At 32.8% G+C, this 16494-nt stretch overlaps 1 protein-coding gene and 1 long non-coding RNA gene across 3 annotated transcripts in view; one reads left to right on the forward strand and one right to left on the reverse strand.

The window, feature by feature from the left end:
* Positions 1 to 16494, reverse strand: part of LOC409611 (disintegrin and metalloproteinase domain-containing protein 10) — a 134399-nt gene that overhangs the window by 88420 nt on the left and 29485 nt on the right. The gene's annotated exons all lie outside the window — the stretch shown is intronic.
* On the forward strand, positions 11048 to 14289 carry LOC102656682. Of its 2 annotated transcripts, XR_003306193.1 has the most exons (9): positions 11048 to 11389; positions 11464 to 11624; positions 11697 to 11887; positions 12087 to 12115; positions 12206 to 12336; positions 12466 to 12508; positions 12612 to 12665; positions 12847 to 13124; positions 13207 to 14289. It is a non-coding gene; the product is annotated as an uncharacterized LOC102656682 (long non-coding RNA). The 2 variants fall into 2 exon arrangements; XR_003306192.1 differs by having other exon boundaries at positions 11697 to 12115.

Below are 16494 nucleotides of genomic sequence, written 5' to 3' on the forward strand. Positions count from 1 at the left end.
AAAAAAAAAAAAAAAAAACGCGATCGAATTAATGAATTTTAACTCGATATCGATGCCGCCCCGACGCGATACACGCGTATCGGTTTTTCGATTAATTAATATTATTCACCGATACTTTGACGGCAATTAAAATTTATCAATTCGGTTTGATTGCTTTCCTTCATTATATTTCGGCCCGTGTAGACCGTTTAATTAAATTTCACTTTGCCCGGGATACAATGAGAATTATAACGACGTCCGATTCAATCGGTCTAACTCTGTGTAACTATCCGCTATTTGTGAAACGCGACGGAATAACCGAACATTAGCAAACTAAAAACACACGGTTTCTGGATATATTTGTCCTGGTAATTTATGGATCAAGGGATACACCGCTCCAGATCTCTCTCGCTCGCTGAGAGGGCGCTAGTAGTAGCCCTATTAAAATATAAAATACCAACTAAGAATATTCGAATATTCCCGCCCCTCGTACGTTCGAGCAAACATTTGAATTGATATCGTCTCGGATATAAATCACGTATCGAATCGATCGCTATCATTACGATTAGAGAGAGAGACAGAGAGACAGATAGAGATAGAGATAGATAGAAACAGAGACAGAGATAGATAGATAGATAGATAGAGACAGAGAGACAGAAAAAGAGAGAGAGATAGAGATAGAGACAGAGACAGATAGATAGAGACAGAGAGACAGAGACAGAGCGAGAATGAGAGAGAAATAGAGATAGAGATAGTTAGAGAGGGAGGAGAGGAGAGGAGAGAGAGACAGAGAGAGAGATAGATAGAGACAGAGACAGAGATAGATAGAGACAGAGAGACAGAGACAGAGCGAGAATGAGAGAGAAATAGAGATAGAGATAGTTAGAGAGGGAGGAGAGGAGAGGAGAGGAGAGGAGAGGAGAGGAGAGGAGAGGAGAGGAGAGGAGAGGAGAGAGAGAGAGAGAGAGAAAGAGATCCAATTGCCAATTTACAATCCTTTTTTTTTTTTGTGTCGAATTCTCGACAACGATCAAAGAGATGTGGTAAACACAAGCTACAAATATCGTTAAAGTTACTTTTTGATAGTATATTCACTCCACCACTGCCGGTCGAGACTGTTGAATATTCACTATTTTTCGCGATAGTGGCGGCGTTCCAGCGCACCGATAAACATTTACAGTGATGAATCGCATCGGGTTCGACCCCTCCCCTCTCCCCCGACCAATTGGCCGGCAAAAGTTTCCGCTCCGTCCGCCGCTCCCGCCCGAATTAAAGTCGCCCGTATAAATAAATTAATACGCGCAGGTATATTCTCGCTTTAATATCCCCCCGTTAATTAGCCCCGCCCCGCCCCTCCGCGCGCGTTTCAACGATCGTACGAACGGAGCGGAGAGGCTACGAAGAGGCGAGGTTTTTTTATTGTTTTTTTTTTTCCTTTTTTTTTTTAACGGACGAGCGAAACCCCTGCGTTTTTGTTTACCAGCGAATTTTTTTCGCGTAAAACGTCGACCGATACACCGTGACACGCAACTTTGACAAACGATTTACGCGCCAAGTCCCCGTTTAACCGGAGGCGATCGAGGATAGATAAATAGATAGATAGATCGATGAATTTTCTCCCCGAGAAAAATGATAAATTAAATTTATCGGTCGACGCGGAGGAGGGAGAGGAGGGGGAGGAGGGCTAGAAATATATAAATATAGGCTTGAGATTTAAGCGTGAGAGAGTAAAAATAAATCATTTAAATCATCCAATTGATGATTAAATTCGTACATGAAATTAATGGTTTAATGGAAAAAAAAAAAAAAGGTTCGTGTTATATCGCGCTTTTATCGATATTGTTAATCTACGCGACGTTTAATCCTTCGAGCGTTTCTCGTTAATCTTTTACTCTTCTTGCTATTGTTTAAATTTGTTAAAAAAGTCTGCAATTCAATAATTCAATGTCTCTCCACGCTGTTTCTTTAAAAGACATATATATATATATATAAAGAGTGTCGCAAAATTAACGCAAGATTTGAATTTGCCGCCATTTTTGCATCAAGTTGTTGGCAAGCCTGAAAAAAGAACAGCTGAGAGTTTAGGGTTGGTAAAAATGGAGCGTTGTACGATACAACAACGTGGAATGGATTATTAATCGTGAAAAAGTGGATGCTGATTTTAGACTGACTGAGCGATTATAGTCGCCCATAGTACATCAGTGGTGTTTTATGTAGAACGATTTTAGTCAGCTGTAATACATCAATGGCATTTTATGCAGAGAGACTTTGGTCGGCTGTAATACGTCAGTAACATTTTATGTAGAGCGACTATAGTCGCCCATAGTACATCAGTGGTATTTTAGATGTAGAATGACTTTAGTCAGTCGTAGTATATCAATGGTATCTTATGCAGAGCGGCTATAGTCGCCCATAGTATATCAGTGACGTTTTATATACAGTGACTTTAGTCATCCATACTATATCTGTAATATCTGTTTTATGTAGAACGACTATAGTCGCCTATAATGTATCAGTGATGTTTTATGTAGAACGATTTACGTAATCGACAATGATATCTTATGTAGAGTGACTATAATCACCTATAATATATCAGTGACGTTTTATGTAGTGCAATTTAGTCGTCAGTGGCATCTTATGCAGTGCGACTATAGTCACTATAGTATATCAGTAATGTTTTATATAGAACGACTTTAATCGTCAATGGTATTTTATGCTGAGCGATTATAGTCACCTATAATATATATGTGTTTTATGTAGAACGACTTTAGTCATCAGTGGCATCTTTTATTGAGTGACTATTATTATTGAGTCGCTTATAATATATCAGTGACATTTTATGCTGAGCGATTATAGTCGCCCATAGTATATCAGTAGTGTTTTATGTAGAACGATTTTAGTCGTCAGTAGCATCTTATGTTGAACAATTATAATCGCCTATAATATATCAGTGATGTTTTATGTAATGCAATTTAGTCGTCAGTGGCATCTTATGCAGAGCGATTATAGTCACCTATAATATATCAGTGACGTTTTATGTAGAACGATTTATGTAGTCGTCAGTGGTATCTTATATAGATGCGACTATAGTCACCTATAATATATCAGTGATGTTTTATGTAGAGCGATTTAGTGGCATCTTATGTAGAACAACTATAGTCATATAATATATCAGTGATGTTTTATATAGAATGACTAATCATCCATACTATGTCAGTAACGTTTTATGTAAAGCGATTTACGTAGTCGTCAGTGGTATCTTATGTAGAACAACTATAGTCGCCTATAATATATCAATGATGTTTTATATAGATCGATTTAGTAGCATCTTATGATCGACTATAATCGCCTATAATATATCAGTGATATTTTATGTAGAGCAATTTACGTAGTCGTCAGTGGTATCTTATATAGAGCGACTATATTATAGTCACCTATAATATATCAGTGACCACCTATAATATGTATAGTCACCTATAATAAATCAGTGATGTTTTATATAAATCGATTTAGTGGCATCTTATGTCGAGCGACTACAGTCACTTATAATATATCAGTGACGTTTTATATATATAATCGTCCATCCTATATCACTGATGTTTTACATAGAGCGATTTAGTCAGCATCTCACACAGAGCGATTATAGTCGGCCACATCAATGACGTTTTGCGTGGAGCCCGACTTTAGCATGGTAACGGAAGAAAATTGGCCCGCATACGTGTGACGAAAAACGGGTATAAAATATAATATAGAAGAAAAGGAAAAGTATAAAAATATCGACACCGGTGAAACCGGTTGCAACTCGAGGAAAGGGGAGGGAAAACTCGAGCGTGATCGATCAGAGAAAAGAAATCCCAACAACGTGACTCGAATTTGCTCGCGGCACCACCGACCTGAATACCATCGTCCTCGTGTCGCGTAAACTCGATTATTCGCCATCGAACACCGAGCCTTCTTCCTCTTTTTCTCCCCGCGCGCGAGAGAAAACGTTTTCCACGATTCGAGGCATGCAGAAAACCCTTCTCTTTTCGGCCCAAGCTTTTTTGTACGAAGGAAAAAAGGAACAGAGTAGCAGAATAGTTGCGTAAAAACGTTGTAAAAATTCTTCCTGAATTTTCATTAGTAAGAAGAGGAAGTAATTTGCTTTTTTGGGAAAAATTTCCCTTCCTCGTATAAACCTTGGATATTTTTTCGTAACTGGTTCAATTTATTTATTCCACACGATTTTTTCCCTTCTTTCTTTCTACTCTATTCGCAATTTTACATGGAAAAAGGGTTCAGGGCGATCGAGCCATCTGCGCATCGAAAAATCTTGTCGCAATGGGCAACTCAATACGGACGGGAGAAATTTAAGAAGAGAGGAGGGGCAGGGAAAGAATAACAAGCGCGCTATCAGGCCGCGTCTCCTCCATTCAGCGACGCGTACTTGTTGGAATCGGTCGTGGGCCGAAATTCGATCGGTTGTGCGCGCTGCTCGGTTCAAATTTAACACCTCGGTTCCGACGCCGCCACCGAAAATCCGACGGAGATATCTTCTTCCTTTTTTTTTCTTCCTTTTCACGGATCCCCGCCGATATTAATTTTTTGACAATGGATCGTTTTTCTTAATGTTAGATACAACTCGTCCACGAGTTGCATATCTGACGTCGAGAGTTCTCCAATTTTTCTCTAATTAAAAGAAAATTATCATTCGTAACGATTAATGTTAATAAATTGAATTTTTTATCATATATATAAATATCTAATTTTTCTGAGTAATCGAAACAGTTTTCACGATCTATTATAGAATAGAATCATCCACAGTTTTAAAGAAACGTCATCCAATGTATATCTCTTATAGTTGATTATAATTGAAAGATATTCGTAACGAAGAAATTTGTCTCCATTGATTGTATAATCCAATACATAATATATAAATACTTAATTTTTCTAAATAATCGGCTGAGTTTTCAATCAATCCATAGTTTCAAAGAATATCTTCAAACGTCATCCAATATACATCTCTTATACTTGATTATAATTGAAAGATATTCGTAATGAAGAAGAATTTGTCTCTATTGATTCTCCAATTCAATACATAATACATAAATACTTAATTTTTCTAAATAATCGGCTGAATTTTCAATCAATTCATAGTTTCAAAGAATATCTTTAAACGTCATCCAATGTACATCTCTTATATTTGATTATAATTGGCAGATATTTGTAACGAAAAACAATTTATCTCTGTTGATTGGTGTCCAATTACAATCCAATTACAATCCATAATACATAAATACCTAATTTTTCTAAATAATCGGTTCAGTTTTCAATCAATCCACAAGAACATCTTTCAAAGAACACCTTCAAACGTCAGCCAATGCATATCTCTTATACTTGATTATAATTGAAAGATATTCGTAACGAAGAACAATTTGTCTTTATTGATTATCCAATCCAATACATAATACATAAATACTTAATTTTTTCTAAATAATCGGCTGAGTTTTCAATCAATCCATAGTTTCAAAGAATATCTTCAAACGTCATCCAATGTCCAACATCTCCTATACTTGATTATAATTGAAAGATATTCGTAACGAAAAAGATTGGTGTTCAATTATAATCCAATACATAAATACCTAATTTTTTTAAATAATCAGTTCAGTTTTCAATCAATCCACAAGAACACCTTCAAACGTCATCCAATGTATATCTCTTATACTTGATTATAATTGAAAGATATTCGTAACGAAGAACAATTTGTCTCTATTGATTGGTGTTCAATTATAATCCAATACATAAATACCTAATTTTTCTAAATAATCAGTTCAGTTTTCAATCAATCCATACTTTCAAAGAATATCTTTAAACGTCATCCAATGTATATCTTTTATATTTGATTATAATTGGCAGATATTCGTAACGAAGAACAATTTATCTCTGTTGATTGGTATTCAATTAAAATCCAATTACAATCCATAATACATAAATATCTAATTTTTCTAATCGGTTTTCATCAATCAATCAACTGATAATAAAATTATCCACAGTTTCAAAGAACATCTTCAAACATCATCCAATGTATATATCTCTTATACCTAATTATAATTGGCAGATATAACGAAGAAGAATTTGTTTTCAATCAATCCATAGTTTCAAAGAATATCTTTAAACGTCATCCAATGTACATCTCTTATATTTGATTATAATTGGCAGATATTCGTAACGAAGAACAATTTATCTCTGTTGATTGGTGTCCAATTACAATCCAATTACAATCCATAATACATAAATATCTAATTTTTCTAATCGGTTTTCAATTAATTAACTGACAATAGAATCATCCACAGTTTCAAAGAACATCTTCAAACATCATCCAATGTATATCTCTTATAGAGATGGAAGATACACAGAGATACAAAGAAGAAGAATTTTTCTCTATTGATTGTTCAATTATAATCCAATATATAAATACCTAATTTTTTAAAATAATTGGTTTTCAATCAATCCATAGTTTCAAAGAATATCTTCAAACGTCATCCAATGTACATCTCTTATACCTAATTATAATTGGCAGATATTCGTAACGAAGAACAATTTATCTCTGTTGATTAGTGTCCAATTACAATCCAATTACAATCCATAATACATAAATATCTAATTTTTCTAATCGGTTTTCAATTAATTAACTGACAATAGAATCATCCAGAGTTTCAAAGAATATCTTCAAACGTCATCCAATGTACATCTCTTATATTTGATTATAATTGGCAGATATTCGTAACGAAGAACAATTTATCTCTGTTGATTGGTGTCCAATTACAATCCAATTACAATCCATAATACATAAATATCTAATTTTTCTAATCGGTTTTCAATTAATTAACTGACAATAGAATCATCCACAGTTTCAAAGAACATCTTCAAACATCATCCAATGTATATCTCTTATAGAGATGGAAGATACACAGAGATACAAAGAAGAAGAATTTTTCTCTATTGATTGTTCAATTATAATCCAATATATAAATACCTAATTTTTTAAAATAATTGGTTTTCAATCAATCCATAGTTTCAAAGAATATCTTCAAACGTCATCCAATGTACATCTCTTATACCTAATTATAATTGGCAGATATTCGTAACGAAGAACAATTTATCTCTGTTGATTAGTGTCCAATTACAATCCAATTACAATCCATAATACATAAATATCTAATTTTTCTAATCGGTTTTCAATTAATTAACTGACAATAGAATCATCCAGAGTTTCAAAGAATATCTTCAAACGTCATCCAATGTATATGTCTTATACTTGATTATAATTGGCAGATATTCGTAACGAAGAAGAATTTGTCTATTTACAGGCCAATCCGATAAATCAAATTTTCTATGTTCGTATACAAGAGCACTTAATCTTTCTGAATAATTCAATCAAAATTTTCAGTCAAGAATGGATCGATACAGTTTTTAATCTATGTGTATCGTGCACAGTTTCAAAGAACATCTTCAAACGTCATCCAATATATATATATATCTTATACTTGATTATAATTGGCCAATGTTCGTAATGAAGAGAACTTCTACAAGCCAATCCAATAAATTGAATTTTCTATCGTATATCTACAAATATCTAATTTTCCTGAAATTATAATAATTAAAATTTTCAAGAAAGATAGATCGATGCTGTTTTTAATCTACTTATAAAAGAATCATCGTGTATATATCTAATTATAATTGGCAGATATTCCTAATGAAGAGGACTTCACGTTCATCTACAACTCGATCCAATAAATCCAATTTTCTATCGTACACATTAATATCTAATTTTCCACGATAATCCAATTTTCAAGGACGATACAATTTTTAATCTACTGATAAAAGAATTATCGTGTATATACGATATACTAATTATCTAATTATAATATACCTAATTATAATTGGAAGATATTTCTAATGAAAAGAACATCGTCCATCTACAACTCGATCCAATAAATCCAATAAATTTTCTATCGTACACACTAATATCTAATTTTCCACGATAATTAAAATTTTCTAATTAAAATTTGTTAGAACGAGAAGAAAGAAACATCGTGTATATATTTAATTATCTAATTATAATTATCCAATAAAGAGGACTTTGTCCACCCACAATCCGATCCAATAAATCCAATTTTCAAAATTGCTTAATTCTTCCGAATAATCCAATTAAAATTTCCAAGAACGGATCGATATTATATAATTTTTTATATATTTTTATATATACCTAATTATCTAATTGTAATATTCCTAATTATAATTGACACATATTCCTAATGAAAAGGACTTCACGTCTACCCACAACTTTATCCAATAAATCCAATTTTTTTCAAAATTGCTTAATTCTTCCGAATAATCCAATTAAAATTTCCAAAAACGAATCGATACAATTTTTATATATATATACTATTATCTAATTATAATATTCCCAATGAAGAGGACTTCACGTCCATCCACAACCCTATCCAATAAATCCAATTTTCAAAATTGTTTAATTCTTCCGAATAATCCAATTAAAATTTCCAAAAACGAATCGATACAATTTTTATATATGCTATTATCCAATTATAATATTTCTAATTATAATTGACACGCATTCCTAATGAAAAAGACGTCCATCCACAACCCGATCCAATAAATCCAATTTTCAACATTCGTACGCACAATTGCTTAATTCTTCCGAATAATCCAATTAAAATTTCCAAAAACAAATCGATACAATTTTTATATATACTATTATCCAATTATAAATTATAATATTATTCCTAATTATAATTGACACACATTCCTAATGAAAAGGACTTCACGTCCACCCACAACTCTATCCAATAAATCCAATTTTCAAAATTGCTTAATTCTTCCGAATAATCCAATTAAAATTTCCAAAAACGAATCAATACAATTTTTACATATATCTACTATTATCCAATTACTATTATCCAATTATAATATTCCTAATGAAAAGAACTTCGTTCATCCATAACCCTATTCAATAAATCCAATTTTCAAAATTGCTTAATTCTTCCGAATAATCCAATTAAAATTTCCAAAAACGAATCGATACAATTTTTATATATACTATTATCCAATTGTAATATTCCTAATTATAATTGATACACATTCCCAATGAAAAGGACTTCACGTCCACCCACAACTCTATCCAATAAATCCAATTTTCAAAATTGTTTAATTCTTCCGAATAATCCAATTAAAATTTCCAAAAACGAATCGATACAATTTTTATATATACTATTATCCAATTATAAATTATAATATTATTCCTAATTATAATTGACACACATTCCTAATGAAAAGGACTTCACGTCCATCCACAACTCTATCCAATAAATCCAATTTTCAAAATTGCTTAACTCTTCCAAATAATCCAAAATTAAAATTTCCAAAAACGAATCGATACAATTTTTACATATACTATTATCCAATTATAATATTCCCAATGAAAAGAACTTTATCCATCCACAACCCTATACAATAAATCCAATTTTCAAAATTGCTTAACTCTTCCAAATATCCAAACTTAAAATTTTCCCTCGAGAATCGAACCGATAAACAATTTTCCATTCATCCATCGACATCTCCATCATCCCCCCTCCTTCCCCCACACACACACATTTCCAAAAGAACATAATCCAACGGTGAGAATCGCTCGCCTAAATTATTACTGGGCTATTTAACGAATACACTACACTTCCCTTCCCTTTCCTTCGTCGTATCGTTCGAATCCACAGGCCGACTGCTATCCACCAAATTGAGTTTCCGAGAGAACTCGACGAGGGGGTCGAGTCGAAGAAGGAATCCGTGCGCGCTCAGATTGGATGCCGGGTGGAGGAAACGGTCTCGCGGGAGAACCTCGGTTGCATACTTTCGCCTAATACTCGATTGCTCGAACCTGCACGACGCTGGTCCTGCGGGGACCAGGGATACATTTCGAGGATGGAAAACGAACTTTCCTCCTTTGTCCCACCAAGTTTTAAATTTCCACCAAGGTAGGACGAGGTAGGACGAAACGGGGGAATATATAATATTTTTATATTATTTATAATAATATAATATTTATAATATATATAGGAATATATAATATTTTTGCTCGAAATACGAAATTTCACTTAATGTTAAGGGATCGATAAAATTGCGAATCCAATAAATACTCCAATTAAACCTGAATGATATTTTTTATTTGCATACCCAATTTTAATTGAGTGCAATTCCTAATAAATTAGGAACTGGTGTAATTGGACTAGTAATATCAATTTTAATTCTATACGTTACAATTTTATATAATGATAACTTAATAAATAATAAATTTAATCTTTTAAATAAAATTTATTATACTGAATTTTTATTAACACATGATTAGGTAAACAATTAATTGAATATCCATTTAATAATATTAATATATTATTTACGACAACTTATTTCTTATATTCTTTTCCCTAAATTTTTATTTAGGAAAATTAATCTGAAAATAAAATAAAAAGTATAAAATCTTTATTATAAAAATTATTAGAATTTAAAAAAGTTAATGAATAATCGAAAAGAAAGAGATCCCTTCTGTGGATAAATAACAGTCGAGTTATTCGAAAGGAGAGTTTTTCTTGGAACAACAAGAAGATATTTGCTTCTTTCTATCGATTATTATTCTAAATTTACATGATTTTTTTGCTGCAATAAAATTGCAAATATAAATTTATACAAGTTAATATAAATATACTATAGAAATTAATATAAATATAATATAAATATAAAATTATAGAAGTTAAATTATTATTCGAACTTGTTAATATCTTTTTAGAAATTTAATTCAGATAGAAATATTTTAATAAATTACTTTAATTTATCAATTTTTATATTGAAAATTTATATAGGATAAAAACTTCTAAGCTAACTTTTATGGAGACAATATATTTTTTTAATTTTAAAAATTTAATCGTTTTCAAATGGAAAATTTTGCAGATGAGAATTAAAATTGTTAACAAAATACATAATCTTTTAAAACTATAAAATATAAATTTAAAATCCTCCCGGATCTATTCGATGATCGATCAACACAGTGCTTTGATGTTGATGGAGAAGAAAAAAAAGAAAAACTGTCTCTCTCTCGACGAGAGAGGTTAAATTTATACAGGCAAGTTCTGTTTAACAGGAGAGAGAGAGGAGGGGGAGGGGAGCAGGTTAGGGGAACAGATTTCTGGCGAGATTCGAGCGAATTCGAGGCGATCGTGCGGGCGAGGACAAAGTGGGGACAAAGCTTTGGAACGAATTTGACAACTTTATTGGACCGGATCCAACCAACCTTTCCTTCTTCGCGGTTTTCTATATATGCGCGCCACGTATATCGTACAAACTACCACTCTCCGATATTCCACAAGTATATATACTTCGTGTAAATCCAAAGTAGAAGGAAGATTTTGAGGATCTAACTTGTGTATAATCGACTTCAAGGTAACGAAATCATACTTGTGGATAATTATCGAAGTGGAAGCCACCAAATGGGCCATCATTTTGTAATTAATGATAATGAAACGAAGTTCTGAATGAATATTGAATATTTCTTAATGACGTAAGACAGTTTCCAGAGAGAAGTCAATGAAGACTGGATTATGGTAATTATATGTACGTATTTTTTTAGTTATATATATTTTCATTGTTATTGAAATTTTTTTCATATTTCAAAGTAATGAAATCATCGAGGATAATTATCAGAGTGGAAGCCACAAAGTGGGCCATCATTTTGTAATTACTGATAATGATAATGAAACGAAGTTCTGAATGAATATTGAATATTTCTTAATGACGTAAGAATATTTTCTTTTTCCTGATAGTTTCCAGAGAGAAGTCAATGAAGATTGGATTATGGTAATTATATGTACGTATCTTTCTATATATATATTTTCATTGTCATTGAAATTTTTGAAATTTTCACATTTCAAAGTAACGAAATCATACGGATAATTATCAAAGTGGAAGCCACCAAGTTGTAATTAATGATCGCTAATGATAATGAAATGAAGTTCTGAATGAACACTGAATATTTCTTAATAATGTAAGACAGTTTTTCCTGACAGTTTCCAGAGAGAAGTCAATGAAGACTATGGTAAGACTATGGATTATGGTAATTATATGTACGTATTTTTTTAATTATATATATTTTCATTGTTATCAAAATTTTCTTCACATTTTAAAGTATCATCGAAATCATCGAGCATACGGATAATTATCAAAGTGGAAGCCACAAAGTGAGCCATCATTTTGTAATTAATGATCGCTAATGATAATGAAATGAAGTTCTGAATGAATACTGAATTTCTTAATGACGTAAGAATATTTTCTTTCTCCTGACAGTTTCCAAAGAGAAACCAATAAAGACTGTAGTATTGTAATTACATGTATTTCTCTATATATATATATATTTTCATTTTATTGAAATTTTCTTCACATTTCAAGGTAACGAAATTATACGGATAATTATCAGAGTGGAAGCCATAAAGTGAGCCATCATTTTGTAATTAATGATAATGATAATGAAAACGAAGTTTTGAACGAACATTAAATTTCTTAATGATGTAAGAATATTTTCTTTTTCCTTATAGAGAGAAGCGTTCTCCTGGAGGAAGTCAATGAAGACTGGATTATTGTAATTAGATGTACGTATCTTTCTTTATATATATTCTCATTGTCATCGAAATTTTCTTCACATTTCAAAGTAATGAAATCATCGAGCATACGGATAATTATTAAAGTGGAAGTTACAAAATGGGCCATCATTTTGTAATTAATGATATTTAAAAATATTTCTTAACGACATAAGACAGTTTCTTCTGACAGTTTCCAGAGAGAAGTCATTGAAGAGTGGATTATTGTAATTATACGTACATATCTTTCTATATATATATTTTTTCATTGTCATCGAAATTTTCTTCACATTCAAATGAAATCATCAAGCATACGGATAATTATCAAAATGGAAGCCACAATTAATGATAATGAAACGAAGTTCTGAACACTGAATATTATCTAAGGACGTAAGAATATTTCCTTTCTTCTGATAGAGAGAAGCGTTCTTCTGGAGGACATCAATGGAGGCTGGATCATCGTAATTACATGTACGTATCTTTCTATATATATATATATATATATATATATATGTATTTTTATTGTCATTGAAATTTTCTTCACATTTCAAAGTAACGAAATCATCGAGCATACGAATAATTATCAAAGTGGATTCACAAAGTGGGCCATCATTTTGTAATTAATGATAATGATCAAAACGAAGTTCTGAATACTGAATATTTCTTAATGACGTAAGACAGTTTCTCCTGATAAAGAGAAGCATTTTCCTGAAGGACGAATGCTCGAGATTGGATTATCATAATTACATATACGTATCTTTCTATGTATATTTTTATTATCATCGAAATTTTCTTCTTGCAACAGATTTGATCCCTCTTGATTCATTTTAAAAATATTATACTTATACTTTGTTAAAAATTTCAAGAAAGAGTATTGATTTAATAATAAATTACATTTTTAATATTATCTTTAACTCCATCCAGTGTTGTAATAAATTACTCATTGAAAAGGTAATTTAGAAAAAATTAACATTAAACCATTTTCCATTCGAAGTCTTAAACATCTACTTTACTAGAGATTTACTTTCGAAGAAAAAGTATCACTGTATTAACAATACCATTATATCTCTCTATCCATTAATTTATCTAATTAAGAAAATCTGACAACGGTCATTAAATCCAAAGAAATTAATAAAATTCACGATTCCTTCGCGAAAAAAATACATCCATTTTCCCCCAAATTTGAAACATCAAATTTTCACTCTCAATCCCAACCAACAACTACAATGAAACCAAGTTAGATCCTTCTGACTCGCAGACACAACACCCGACCATATCTCGAACAATAACAACTGATAATATTCGACCTCGATACTCGAGTTCGTTCTCAACGGAGAAAGAACACGAATAAATTTACCAAGAACATGAGAGAGAGAGAAGAATTGGATTAAGCAAGAAGGAGGAAGTAGAGCAGTCGATGGACGGACGGACAGACGTTGCTAATTGACTCTCCTCCACTTCTCGATTTTTTTTCTCCATTACACCACGATGCTTTCCTGCTCGTCGAAACGCGCCCCTTCATTCTTCTTCTCGACGAAGATTGCGCGTTTCCCGCGATGTCAGCTGATCGTTTTTACGCTCAAAAAGAGTTTAAGAGAGAGAATGAAGTGATAAAAATGATATCGATAAATAAATAAATAAATAATATTGAATTCAAATTTAATATTTCTTATTAACGTAAAATTTAATCTTAACAATCAATCCAATATGATAAATGAATATATAATATTGGCAAAGAAAAAATTATAAAATAAAATCCTGATAATCAACGATTCTTCCTCATTTAAATAAAAAATTAATAATAAATCAAATTCGTAAAATAAATAAGAGAGAGAGAAATGGATCGAATCATCTCAAAGACCGAGTCTCTTTTTTAAAGTAGAAAACGTATAATAAATTTGCTAGGCTATTTTCGAAAGATTTTCAATTTTCTATTTAAGCAATGGTAGAAACTGGTAAAAAATTTTTCCCGATTTTTTACGATCGAAACGTTGTTATTAAGCGTTGTTATTTTTAGGCATCCAGTTGCCCTAAAAGTTTCGAATTTATAATTAGTAAACTTTGAATCGCGTAACTTTGTCGGGAACGAACGGTGTAAGGGTTCGTTAGCGAAATTTCATCCGAGCGTCGAAAGTTTGTTCGTCCAAAAAAAAGAAAAAAAAAGTCCCATATATTTATAAAAAAAAAAAAAAAAATCATATTTAGAGGTTGAGAGATTGAAAAATTGCGCGTCGTGGCCAAGTTTTCTTCATCCTCCTCCTCCCCCCTCCCTCCTCCAAGCTTCCACTTTCTCGATATCGAGGCTCTTCTAAATCATCCTCCACCCGCCATCATTTTTCTCAATTTGCTATTACATCGGGCGATCGTCATTTCTCTTCTCATTATTAAATTATCAAGTTCGCGGTGGTTCCCATAATTCTCAATATATTCGTGACACGGCCACGTTTCCTCGCCAGCCGTGCACCAATCCCCCCTCCGCTCCCCTCCCCTCTCTTCGATCGTTCGTTCTCAACCGGTCAATTTAACCGGTTATCGATCGCTCCAACCCCACCCCCACTCCTCCTATTGCAACATCGATGTCCACACACCGTGTTGCGTTCATCGATTATGCTTAAATTGCGGTGAGACTAAACTCGAAAACTTGACAGCATCAACATGCCATCTGTCGGTAGTTAAAATAGAGAGGGGGAGATACGTGTGGTACGTGTATGCGCGAGAGAGAGAGAGAGAGAGAGGGTTACGACGAAATTGAATCAATAAATTCGCTCCCCGAATGCCCCTATTTCATCTCCAACTCTTCAATCGCCGCTCCAATCATGTACTAATTCAATCTTCCAATCCAGCCGTTGGTACACGTTTTTCGACGAAACTTTTTATCCGCTCGTTGTATCCTCGCATTCGTCCGTCGAACGGCGCGCTTGGATGATACGCGCGTCGTTCGATCTTTCAATTTTTCTTCTCGGATAGAAGATTCGAGGGGATCTCGAGAATCGTCTTGTTCTCTCGAGAACGAGGAAAATATCCCTTCTTTTTCGATTCCAAGCATCGACGATTTAGGTCTTCTTTCAATATCGGAACGATATTTTAATTATCGAGCGCAAGATTTTCCCCTCGGCTCGGAATAATATAAAATTATTCCGATATTTCTTTCCGCCGAGACGAAATAAAACGAAACGAAAATAATAATAATAATAATAATAATAAAAAGGCTTAATTGCATTCTTGCCCGTCCACCGTAGAACATCCACCGCAAGAAACAAAACAAACGATAAAGGGAAAGGACGGTCGCAGCCGTGTGTTTTTCTTTCCCTCCTTGTTTATCGTTCATTTTATGGGTCAACGATAGAATTTCTTTTCTCTCTCTCTCTCTCTTCGCCCGCGAATCGGTTAAACTAAACTAGCACGGCGCGCTCTCATCAACCCGGCTCACGTTTAAAGGGCTAACGTCCTTGTATCCTATTTTACCGGCATGCCGTCATAAAAGTTTGCACTTTTTTTTTTTTTTTTTTTTTTTTTTACGAATGCTTTGCGATCTAGGCCACACGTGTAAAAATACTACCCTTGGAAAGTGCGACATTCCGAGCCAATGTCTCTCTCGAGAAACGTTGAACGATTATCCGCTAATGAAAGATACGTCTGTGTGTGTGTGTGTGAGAGAGTCGAGATCTTTGATGTCTCGAAGGAAAGATATTTCTCGATCGAAGTTTTTCGAATAAAAATTTGGATTAAAAAAAAGAATAAGATAGACCAGGTAACGAAGGTTGGGATCGATCGATGAGTTTCCAAACGGCTGATAAGACCAATTTTCACGCTGTTCTATACAAAGGCAAAGGCGTTATAA

The sequence above is a fragment of the Apis mellifera genome, linkage group LG15, assembly GCF_003254395.2.
Source record: "Apis mellifera strain DH4 linkage group LG15, Amel_HAv3.1, whole genome shotgun sequence".
Taxonomy (NCBI): Eukaryota; Metazoa; Arthropoda; class Insecta; order Hymenoptera; family Apidae; genus Apis; species Apis mellifera.